A 12,773-nucleotide genomic window follows, 5' to 3' on the forward strand; every position below is an offset into this window, starting at 1 on the left:
AGTCCTCTCTGCCCGTCCGACCACTGTGTTCCCTGGACGCTTCCCCTTCACCAGCCCTTCCCTCGCCGCCCTCACATTTCTCTTCCTTCCCTGGCCGGGAAAGGCCATTCGACAAATATTTACAGAGCACCTACAGCGCACAGATAGCTCGCTGGGCCGCTGGAAGCCCCTTCCCGGTCCCACCGCAGCTCCCATCTCCCTCCGCCCTCCCCTCCTGCCGGGAACCCCGGGTCCCAACTCCTCCGACTGCGTCACGGAATCCGCACGCTTTTCCAAGTGCAGCGGCCCACCTCCTTCCCGGGAGCTGACTCCTGGTTGGTGGGCGTGTGGGTCACTCTGCTGCCCCTCCAGTCTTCCCCGCCCTCCGCACGTGGCCCCGCCCCCGGGGCGGGCTCAGGCTCCTCCTCCTGGTTTATTCCCTCTTGCTAATCTCCGGGCGACGCGAGTGAAGTTCTGGGCAAAGTCCTGGGAACGGGTGGCGCTATCTCAGCGCCAGCGAGCCCGCTCGGCGAAGGGACCCCAGCGCAAAGCAGTCAGTGCGCGGCGCGGGCTCCGGCCCCAGTGTCGGCCAGCAAGTGGCCGTCCCCGCCCTAGTCTCCTGCAGCTGGTGAGGGAACTGACAGCTACACGTTGCGGGGGGACCGGAGAAATCGCGTTTGTCCTCTCCCGGGTCTGTGGACGAACCTCGGAGCCCGGCACCGGGGAAGTAGGCGGCGTTCCCGGTTGCAGAGCGCGCAGGTAAGCGCCGGGACTCCTGCCAGATTGGTGCTGGGGTGTGGTGGGGGCCCGGCGGCGGCGGCGCGGGCTGGGCAGGGCTGCGATTTCGGAGAGGGGACCACTAGTCTCTGCAGAACCCGAGTCAGCCTCCTGTCGCCGGAGAGGAACCGGCCGGACGGGCGGCCCCGAGCCGGGGAGATCGTCCTCGGTGCCGGCGCCAGCCTCTCTGGACGTAGGGCTCGAGTGCTGCCCACCCTAGAGCTCTTCCCTTAGAGGGGCGGTTTGGCTGGGATTGACGGCGAGAAGGCGCCGAGCTGGGCGGCCTGGGTCGCGCGGCGCCGGAGGATGCTTTGCATAGGGGCTGTCCTGGGGTGCGGGGAGGAGTGCCGCCGGGGCGGGAGGTACAGGAAACCCGTTTAATTGGGCTGAGCGCGAAGCTTTACCACATCCGTGGGATGGGGCGCGGCTGGGGGACCCGGGTGACGCTGGCCTTGCAGGCCCCCGGCTCGCCCGCTCCGCTTGCCAGGCCTGCTCCGCCTAACGGTGCCCCGCCTGGGGGCTGAGGGCACTTGTCCCTATGGGCTTCCTAGCGTCTTGGATATTGTCTTAGATCGTACAGATATTTCTTCTTAAACCTGGGCGCGCCGCCCCTCTTCGGTAATGAAACTTGCCAGCCACCTTTTTCTGCTCACTTGTACTCTCCCTCCTCTGTCTCACAAATTACTGGTTTCCTGGCTCCAGACTCTGAGCTGAGGGGACTTGAAGTTGTCGCTTTAGATGCGTCTGGGAACTGCATTGAGGTATATAAGGCCCCAGGTGTTGCACTGACCCTCAGGGTGTGAGTACTGGGACGGGGGCATTTAGAAGTATTTTAAGCTGCAGGTGCAAGAGAGATCTTTCCACAGTCAGGTAAAAGTGTCGATCTGACTTCTGATCAGCTACCCTCTACCCTCGAGCGTCATCATACAAGGTGAGGTCCCCCTTCTGGCCAAAGGAAGCCAGTCAGGCAGGCCTGGGCTGAAATGCACTCAAGTTAAAGCCCCTCCCCCAACTTGCTAGCTCACCACCCTGCTCCACCTTCCTCTTAGCGCTCAACTTTCTGACAGTATCTCCTCGGGCTCTTTACTATCTGCTTTACCCCAATAGAATGGAAGTTCCGGGAAAGCAGCCGATCTTGTCTGTCTTCTTCTTCACTATCTTCCATGTCAGCAACAGTGCCTGACACGCACAGAAGGTATGCAAGACAGGTTTACTGAACGAATGATGAAAACCTCTTTAAAATATGAGGAATGGTGGTTTTCACGTGTATCCTTCCTTTCTCTACTGGGAAGATTAAATACCAATAACTCCTATTGATTGAGCACCTACTAAGAACCAAATGTGTATTGGGAACTTTGTATAGATTACCTAATTAAACATTACAGTGGTCTTGTTAGCTAGATATTTTTTACCAAGGTGGGAAATTGAGGCTCCACCAGCTTAACCCATTTTCTAAAGATTACGGTGGCAGAGCTAGAATTCCAGCTCATTTTCTCTTCTGTTGTTCTGGACCTCTTCCAAGAAACTGAAGTGTGTTTTCCCCCATTACAGCCCATAGGTATTTAGCTTTATTTGTAACAAAAGCTATTGCTTAGCCAAAAGAAGATTTGTTGTCTTCTCATTCAGATATAGTTTCAATAATAGTTAATAGTTATAGGCCAGATACTACTAGGCTGCCGTAAGCCCATATTATCCTGTTGAATCTTCACCAGTGTTGTGAGATCATCTCCATTTTACAGATGAAGAAACTGCAGCCTAGCTTCGGGGATTAGCAGGGTTGACAGTAAATCGTTGAGCTAGATTTTGTTAATAGTCCTTCTGACTCTAAATATTTAGTTCCTTCCACTGCATAGAAATGTGTCCTGCTCCCACTACTTAATTAAAGGTTACTTCGTTATTGTAGAGTCCAGCTGATACAACTTATTAAAACCAGCTGAATTTGGGCTCCAAACTTTCTGCTGCCAATATCAAGTTTCTGTGGTACTGCTTTCTGAATTATTGAGACTGACTGCCATTGATTTTAGTGGTTGAGTTTATGGTTTGTGGGCCTGGTAGTTGAGGGACTGTAATATAGGAGGAAAGGTCATTCCCCTTTCACCTAAATTTAAATTTACCTTCACCTAAAGCTAAAGAGAAATCCTATGGGTTTTGCCCGCTTTGGTAAATGAACTCAGGACACAGTAATGCTTTATGCCTCTTAAGGAAAGTGCTGGAAACCCCCAGCTCGTCCCTCTGTTCCCATATGTAGAATGGAGAGTTAGAAACTACTACAAATGCCAGTGGCTCCTGCAGCAACCTTTCAGTAAAATAACTACATTTCAACTCTTTGTACTCTTGTAGTGAAACCGAGGGCAAGAAGTTACATGAGTGTTGTGGTTACTTCCTAAAGGGCGAGTAGCAAAAGAGGGGATGGGAAGGAATTAAAGATCCTTTTATTTTTCTACTTCCATTCTAGTTTTAGCGGGTAGTATCATGTTTTTCCTTCCATGAGGGTCTGGATAATCCAGTTTTGTTTTGTTTTTTATAACCTGTCCCCCAGCAGTACGATATCTCCCTAATTGTTAATTCCATTTTAGTACTCCAGGGATGGCGGGAGAGCGCTGCCACCTAGAATGTCCGCAGAAGTGACGGGAGTGGGGGCCATTCAGGAAGGTGGGAGCTGTTAGGTTGGAAACGCCGTCCATGCATAACTGAGAGCTGTTCACAGCTCCCTGTGAAGCAGTCCTGTATACCTCTTATTGACTCATCAGCTTTTTAGCCCTTTCCCCTAGAAACCTTCTCGACTTCTAAATCACTGCTGTTCAGGCCCTGTTTCTGCTCACCCCGACTCTTGCCTCTCTCCTGCTCACTGGTTTCACACCCATCCCCTCCCATTGCTCATGCGCCGCCGTCTCAGCTCAGGGTCTTGGGGACTTCTGCACGCTGTCCTAATATTGCTTACAGGTGGGTTTTGCGCCTTCAGTCTTTGCAGTCATTAAGTCCCATCATTATATGCGAAGCATTTGTGAGTGGCTTATAGCGTTAATGACCATAATAACAGCAGCAGCAGCTGCTGAACTTTTTATGCCAGGGACTGTCATAAGTGCTGTACATGAATTATTGCATTTACTCTTCAGAGCAACAACACCCGAGCTGGCGCTGTCATTGTACCCTGGTCTCCAGACAAGGCTAGGAAGAGTTAAGTTTGCAACAACTTCACAACAAATGCAAGGTGGAACTGAGACACAAACCCCAGGTGCTCTCTCTCTTCTTTGAAGTGTAGATGCTTTAGCCTAAAGGCGGGAGCTGGCAGCCTGGACTCCGAGTTGCCTTCGCCCCATCATTATCCCACCCTATGCACTGGCAGCCCAAACGTGATTCAGCAACAGGGTATTTTGCCTTTGCGCATATGCTCCTGTTGCTGGAAAGCTCATTCATTGTGTCTCCGTTTAAATACCAGTCTTTCAAGGCTGAACTTTCATAAGCTACTTTAGCCAGAATAATCTCTCTGAACTCAATCTCTCATGGCAATTAAAAAAAAAAAAAACAACGGGAGTCCCCAGTTCAGCTTCTGGCTACAGAGTGTGTTGGATTCTTTCTTTCCTTGAGCACTTTATTCCTTTCCTAGCCCGCTCCCTGCCCAACCCCCCATGAGAGTGCCTCCTGGCTTAGTTATTTATTCAAATGTATTGCCTTCCTTTCTAGATTGTAAATGCCTTGAAGGCAGGGCCAGTGTGGTTCCTCCTGTTTCTGTCCCTCACAATATTAAGCCTGGTAGTCTATCCACAATAGGTGCTGAATTAAAGAAGAGACTATAAAACAATTATATTAGGTTATATTCTATTAGAATATTCTGTGAAAAAATAACTAGAATGTGGCATTTTGTTTCCTACTTTTTGACCCACAATTCTGTAGTCCTTTCATCAATTTATGATGAAGCAATAAAAATCCTAGTTTGTTAAGGTCATGGGAAACAACCTAAATGGTTGTTTTCACCTTGGCGATATTGCAAGGAGATCTCAAACTCCTAAACAAAGCAAACATTTGTAGAGTAAATATCTTGCATCTTATGTGCACTATTTTTTCATACATATGGTAATGTTATTACAAATATTAAAACTTATAAAATTTAAACTAAATTTTTATCAATAGTTTATTGATCAGTGAATAGTTTACATTTTATACCTGATTTACCGGATCCTCTATGAATAAGCTCCTCTCGGCTGAGCACCGCTCAGGGCTCAGCGTGTGAACTAAGGTCAGCACCCTGCCCTTCTGCCCGGGGCCATGCAGAAGGTGCTCAGCCCTCCCAGGTTTTGCATAATCTTTTGTCCTGAGAACCTTTTCTTCCGCCCCAATATTCACCTGGCTAATTCCCACTCATTCATCACAATTCAACGTGGATGTCACCTGTGGGAAGCCCGCCTCTGCCACCTCCAAGCTGAAGTTGGAGAACACTTGTGGCATCCTGTGCCCACCCATTTTAAAGGGAGCGGTTATCATGTATTTGCAATTGTTGGTCACTGGACTGAATCTTTCCTGAAAACACCGACTCTCACCTGGCTTACATTAGAATCACTTAGGGATCTTTTCTTAAAAATCCTCACTCGAAGATGTGCTTATTGATTTCAGAGGGGGCAGGGAGAAAGGAAGAGAGAGAGAAATCAAATCATTGCTTCCTGTCTGTGCCCCGACCAGGGGACTGAACACACAACCTACGTTTGTACCCTGACTAGGAATTGAACCTGCAACCCTGTGGTGTACAGGATGACGCTCCAACCAACTGAGCAACCCGACTAGGGCTCACTTAGGGATCTTTTAAAAATATTCCCTGACAAGGCCTCCCTCCCAGAGTTCCTGGGTCAAGTAAGTGGCTTGTTGTAAAGACGGTCGGTCACTGGAACTGTTTTTTTTTTTTAAAGGAGTTTTCTCAGTCTATATTGTGGTTGGAGAGTATTCTACTGTGTGAATGTAACATATTTTATCCAGCTATTTCTTTTTTCATAACAGTTTTATTGAGCCCTGGCTGGTGTGGCTCAGTGGATTGAGTGCCAGCCTGTGAACCAAAGGGTTGCTGGTTCAATTCCCAATCAGGGCACATGCCTGAGTTGTGGGCCAGGTACCCAGTAAGGGGCATGTGAGAGGCAACCACACATTGATGTTTCTCTCCCTCTCTTTCTTCCTCCCTTCCCTTCTGTCTAAAAATAAATAAATAAAATCTTTAAACCCCCCCCACAGTTTTATTGAGATATGATTCGCATTTCATACAATTCACCCGTTTAAAGTATACTTTTAATATATTCACAGTTGTGCAACTATCACCATAATTAATTTTAGAACATTTCATTTCCTCTGAAAGGTATCTGCACTCATTAGCAGTCTCCACCGTCACCCCTTCTCGTCTACTTCATACATGAATGGATTTGCCTGTTTGTACATTTCATGTAAATGGAGTAATACAGTATGTGATCTTTTACTTGGCACGTTGTGTTCAAGATTCTCCCTTGTTGTAGCATGAATCAGTACTTCATTCCTTTTTATTGCCTAATAAATAATACCCCCGTTGTATGTATATATCATGTTTTATTTATTTGCCAGTTGATGGAATTGTTTCTTTTTTTAATTGGTTTTTAAAGTGAGAGAGGAAGAGAGGGAGAGGGAGAAAGCGGGGGAGAGAGGGAGGGAGGAGGAGGAGGAGGGAGAGAAAGAAACATCAGTTTGTTGCTCCATTTATCTGTGCATTCATTGGTTGATTCTTGTATGAGCCCTGATCCGGGACCAAACCACAACCTTGGTGTATGGGGACGATGCTCTAACCAGCTGAGCTACCCAGCCAAGGGTAGAAATCGTATTTTTTAAAGGTTCCCCAGACAATCCTAATGTGCATTCAGGAGCTAAATGGTGATTTTTTTTTTGAGTCTTTTTTTTTTGTTGTTTCTTGGTGCTAAAAAAGTGCCTGGCACAAGATAGATGTTTAATAAACATCTGAACAAATAAAGCACTTTATTAAAATTATAGCTCCCATTACACTGGTGTCATTAAAAAGAGATCCTTATAATTGATTGTTTAGATCCTGATTTGGACAAATATACTGTTAGAAAAATTTTGAGATAAGGAAATTTGAACATGGACAAAATGCTGTGGTTTCTACTATTTGCTTCAAAATAACCTGGGGGTCTGAAGGAGTATAGAAGAAGCAAGGCTGTTGGTTAATTAATGATTACTGAAGCTAGGCGATAAGTTCATGGGATTTTTAGTGCTACTTTCCATGGTATCTGCTGTGCACTGGGGTGCTATTGTCCACATGTGGCTATTGAGCACAAATAGCCACAATGTGGCTAATTCTTATTGAGATTTACTGTAAGTGTAAAACAGTTTTGTGCAAAAAAGAATGTAAAATTATCTCAATAATTTATTGTTTATATGTTGAAAGGATAATTTTTGGAGATATCATATATAATTAAAATTCATTTCACCTCTTTTCTTTTACTCTTTTATAACGGGCTACTTAAAAAAAAATTTAAATTAAATATATGCCCCTAATTACATTTCTGCTGGACAGTGCTGCTGTACACTTTTGTATATACTTGGATTTTTTTGTAATGAGTTAAAAATGTCTAAGACATCTGAATTTTCAAAAAATCTCGAGTGAAATATTTTCTGTAAATTATTTGTCTTATACGAAAAGACTGGGAAATATTGATTACCTCAAAAATGATTCTTTGTAGAAGCTTATAGCAGGCGGGCTGTCGTCTTCCCATGTAATTCCTGCACTTCTTCAGTGTGAAAAATTAAAAATTCTTCTATAATAAATGTAGCAGCATGAGCAAGCAGATATTCCCCCTTTAGTTATTCATCTGATTCTTTTGTCTCATATGATTATTTGGGAGCCAGACAATGACTGTTTCCAGACTCCCCATGACCACTGGGATATGAGTGGAAATACTTATTTCTTAAATAATAATAACAATAATGTGTGGCTTTTGAGCTGAGAAGCAAATTGCTTTCATATAACATTTCTTTAGATGAATGTCATGTCGCTGTCTAGATATCTGTGTTAACTCCCAAAACAATAGCCAAAGTAATAAAACCAGTTCTCTGGGCGGTGTGGGTGAGACAAATTCTTTCTCATCTGTGTTTTCTGACATCGTGAGAGAGTGGGCCTGAACTGAGAAATTGCTTGAATGTAAAGTAGAAAAGAATTAAATTGCAGCTGGCAGCCCAACAAAGAGGTCATCAGAGGATCTGTGACTATCACTATAAAATAAAGTTCATTATTTGATTGCACTCTGGATAAAATATTAAAACCTGTTTGTTTTTTCAATATTTCGTGGGTCACTTTTCTCAATATAACATTACTCTATGTTGTATTAAAATGTACTATTATTAAAGATTCCTGTACTTGTCTTCTGTCTTGATATCAAATGTAAACAAGAAATTTAAAGTTACAGTTTGAAATCTTATAAAACAAATAATCTTCCCCCAATTATTTGTGGTGGGCAGTAATCTGAAATGGTTAGAAGCAAAAGCTAAATAATATTTTTCTAATCTCCCAAGTTTAATATTTTTCATTATTAAACTAGAAGGAAATGCCTTCCTAGAATGAAAGCGCACAATAGGATTTTTGTTCCTACATTAAATAATCTATTGAGCACACAGAATGCGCCAGGAGCTATGATGGGGACAGGGAACATGGAGGTGAATTAGATAGATGTGGAACCTCCCTTCAAGGAGCTTACGGTTTGGAAGGGGATATAGATAGTAAACAGTGTCAGAGTATTCGTTAATTATAATGGGATTTGTGACTCAAAGGGAATGAGTCCACATTTTAATTGAGACACTGGGGAGTAAAGTTCCATCTTTTTCTGTAGGTCATGATTCAGGCTATTGATGGTCTGAAGCAGGAAGAGGGAAGAGGATGTGGCTGGGGAACCCTCCCTCAGAGGAGTCTGACGGGACAAGTCCTGCCCTTTTCGTTTCGTTGTGCTAATTGTAGGAGGTCAGGTGGAAGTTGAGTATGAGGAGTGAGGAGCTGTTTAACTCCTCTTCCACATTTTCAGTTGCTATGATGCTACACATAGCTTTGTTTATTTGCTATGGGAAATTAAATCCAAGGTTGCATTTTTAGAACCTTTGTAACTAAAACTGAATGAGATCTAACAACCTGTTCTCCAGCATAGCCACAAAAGGAGCTTAAAAAACTTGCTGGCTCTGATTCTGGTGTAGCTCAGCTGTCTAGTAGCTGAGATGAAGTGAGTTAGGAGTATTTGAAGGCCTCAGAAAATACAGGGAAGACCCACTTGGGTTTTTCTCACAGGTACCAAGCTCTTCAAGCCCATTTTTAATGTATATGGAATGAACTGATGTGTCCCATGGAGCTTGTTGGAGGCATTAGGGAATGGGGAACTGCCCTGCCTTTGAAGATGGCTGGGGAACAATGACAGTTATTTGCTCTTTGGTTGTCCAACATCCATTTACCCTTTCAGATTTCCATTTGAGAAATCACTCCCTGCCTCTGGATATGCTCCTCTGGGGCCAGAATGAAAGCCCCATTCTCCTCAGCCACGGGAGGCCCTGTGAGCCTCTTGCTGGAGTCTGGGTCAAATGCCAAGGGTCATGGAGATTCTGCTGCCTAAGGTGCGCCCTGACCAGACCATTTCTGTTCGGACCACATTGTTGTGGTCTGGTTTCCGCTCCCCTGACACTGTGCAACTGCTTGCTTCTCCAGCTTCCCCTCAGCTCCTTTTTCCAATACATTTTCTCTGGTTTCATTTACCAGATTGGTTTCTGTTGCTTCTACTGAAAGGACCCAAGACTATCAAAGGCCTAGAGAGGCTTAAGTAGTTTACCCAGTGTCACAAAGGGAGCAAGGGGCCGAGTGGGGTAGAGGTGGGTCATCCTGCCTCTGTTGCCAGGCATCCAGTGCCCTGGAAAGCCCAGGGCTGGGAGCCTGGGAATCAGAATGTGGATCCAGTCCAGCAGTGGCTCTACCTCTGTGGCTGTAGGAGCACAGTAAGAGCCTTCAGAGATGCTTTTGCTGAGAAGTAGGCATTTGCTCCAAGCCTTGAAGGACACATAAGATTGAGACGAAGGAAGGGAGTGGAAGGCTAGGTAGAAAGGACATCGCAGGCAGAGAATGCAAGATGAGCCAACGCATAGCATTTTAAGGAATGATGAACCCTTCAGTTTGCTGAGAAGGACTCTTAAGTAGGAAAAGTGACAGATCTGAGAATGGAGAGGTAGGTTGGGGCCCAGGTACAGTGGATCTTGAATCCCATGGTAAGCATTGGTCTTTGCTCTGTAGACAGTGAATAAGGAGGTGTAGGGTGGGAGCTCTCTTAGAAAAAATACTCAGTGGAGGTAGAGAAGGTCAGATAGGGAGTACAAGTACCATGAGGCTGGAACTAGGGTAGTCACGATGGGAGAAGAAAGAAAAGACAGCACGGAAATATTGGAAAGTTAGAATGAGAGCCTCCAGGAACTAGGGGCCTGGGGGATGACGGGGTTGAGGGAGAAGGCAAAGATGATTCTATGGGTGATAATAAAGGGTGTAGGTACTATTAGGTCAAAAATAAAATGGGAGCCTTACATTATACTTTCCACCAAAATATATTTTCCATAAATCAAAAGTTTAACGTTAAAAATCTAGAATAAAATAGAATACCATTTAAATAATAATGAAGATGAAAAGTCCTTTCAAGATATGATATAAAATCCAGATTCTAAAAATAAAAGATTGATTCATTTGACTATATATAATTTTGCAGGGCCAATTTGTTTTTAACTATGTCAAAAGGCAATCAATAAATTTAAAAAAATAATTGCAATTCATGCACAACCATCTAATTTACAAAGAACTACAACGCCAATAAGAGAAAGAACAGGTACTCTAGAGGCAAAGATGAACAGTTTACAAAATGTCATGCAAAGGATGAAATGGAAACTTTAAACTGACTCATAGAAAGAGAAATGCAAATTAAAACTTTAGTGAGATGTCATTTTTTTACTTAGCAGATTGGCAAATATAACAAACAGTGATAAAACTGTTGGCAAAATTTTGAGGAAACAGGTGGTCACAGTGGATGCGAGTGGAAGTGGGCCCAAGCTCTGTGTAGAGCCACTGGCGGTGTTGACCAACATTGCAAATGTATATGCCCTTTGAACCACCCACAGCAATCCTATGGATTTTATCATACAGATATGTGTGTGTATAATGACATATGCAAAATTATTTATTGCAGTGTTTGAATAAATAAAAGATAAAAGATAGAACATAACCTAATGGTACAACAGTAGAGACCGGTTAATAAATAATGGGGCAATTAAAAATGAGACAGCTCTACATGTACTGATTTGGAACAATCTCTGAGATTTATTTTTAAGTTAAAAAAATAATGTGTAGAATCCATAGCTTTGTGGCATACATACCCTATATACCTTGAATTTATGGTATGCTTCCATTTGAGTAAAATATATCCATATATAATATATTATTATGTATATATATATTAAAATGTACCTATTTATGCACATGTACACAGACTCATAAACTGGTGGGCTAAAGTTAGCTCCTAAAGACTTGTGAGAACCAATTGCATGTATCTCTTTCCAACTCCTTGGTCAGCAACTTTGGGGTATAGTTTGAAATTGGTCGTGGTGGGAGTATTTATATCATGGAAATCATCAGAAGCAACAAACCAGTACTTTCTGTTTTCCCAGAGAGCTGGTAGATAAACATTTACTAGTACCCACTGTGTATCATAAATAGAAAATATCTCTGAAGGATGCACAAGAGATGGGTAGCATCAGATTCCCCAAGGAAGGGAGAACAGTGGCAAAGGACAGATGTGAGATTTAAATTGTACCTCCTGAATTGTGTCCCAAGTAAATATGTGCCTCATTCTGCATCAAATATACTAGGAAAGAAACAAAAAAAAATGTGGCTCCAGAGTTTTAGGCCTATGTGACCGTGTTATTTAAGGTGCCATTGGAAATAGATGCATAGATCTTAGGGATAAAGAATGCTTTTGGTTTTGCACATGCTGAGCTTCAAGAAGATGGGTGATATACTAGTGGAAATGATTTACAGGTAACTCAGAAGATGGCAAAGCTGGTGATCACTTCTGAGAGTCAGCAGTTTAGCTGAAATTATGGCTGTGGAGGCCCCCAAGGGAGGCCCAGCTTGTAGACCTTTTGGGCTGGTCCCAGGAGAGAAAGGGGGATGCATGTGGTGTCTAGGGGGACGCCAGCCAAGAGGTAGGCGGGGGAAGGACAATTAGTCACAAAGGTAGGAGGACTGCGTAATGATAACAATATTAATAGGTGCTTCCTTTTGTGGATGGCCTACAAAAAGCAAGGCACTATTCTGTGAGTACTTTTGCAAAGAACATCACCTGACTTAATTCTCAGAACTGCTCTCTGGGTGGGTATTATTTCCATGGTTGCTGGTGAATGGAGGAGGGCAATTCCAAAAACAAAACCAAACAAACCTGGGAAAGAGCTCCTGGCGGGATGTTCATAGAGCATGACCTTGAAATGTAAGATTTTAAAGGTTAAGACATTTCAGGGAAGAGGGGAATGAGGAGCCAAGGCTGAAAGCGGGCTATTGGATGTAGCTGGAGGGTAGAGGTTCATGGGAGTTTGAGGGTGGTGCATGGCTGCCCCATTCTCTGGCAACTGGAGGGCCACAGAATGTTTTCGAGCCAGGAAATAGGCCTTAATCAGTTTGTACCCTTGAGCATTTACCCAGTTTCATTGTTGGAGGGGGGTCTGGTAGGAGACAGGAAACATTACCGTGGAACTTGGAGGAGCTGTGCGCTTATGGCCTGTGAGTGCAGGCACTCACGGTTGGTCTGCAAACAGGAACTGGGACTGCCGCTGCCAGTTCTCTTACTTCTTGTTTTCCTTTCTCATTAAACTTCGTTTTAATGAGTCTCATTTTCTGTGATAGATTTTTGGTCCAGTTGTTTCCATTAAAAAGTACTGATTTTAAAAACGAATAACAAAAATGGCCACATATGAAAAAAAAATGGTTTACA

General features: G+C 44.0%; 1 protein-coding gene across 7 annotated transcripts in view; it reads left to right on the top strand.

Annotated features, from left to right (window-relative positions):
* The first annotated feature begins 449 nt into the window (after window positions 1-449).
* OSBPL3 (oxysterol binding protein like 3) overlaps window positions 450-12,773 on the top strand; it is a 153,568-nt gene continuing 141,244 nt past the window's right edge. For all 7 annotated transcript variants that reach the window (XM_054564475.1, XM_054564480.1, XM_054564479.1 and 4 more), the window contains exon 1: window positions 450-738. The gene's annotated coding sequence lies outside the window, so the exon portion shown is untranslated. The remainder of the gene's footprint in view (window positions 739-12,773) is intronic.

This window comes from Pteronotus mesoamericanus, unplaced genomic scaffold (assembly GCF_021234165.1).
Source record: "Pteronotus mesoamericanus isolate MK-2021 breed Mesoamerican mustached bat unplaced genomic scaffold, CSHL_Meso_final scaffold_85, whole genome shotgun sequence".
NCBI classification, from domain to species: domain Eukaryota; kingdom Metazoa; phylum Chordata; class Mammalia; order Chiroptera; family Mormoopidae; genus Pteronotus; species Pteronotus mesoamericanus.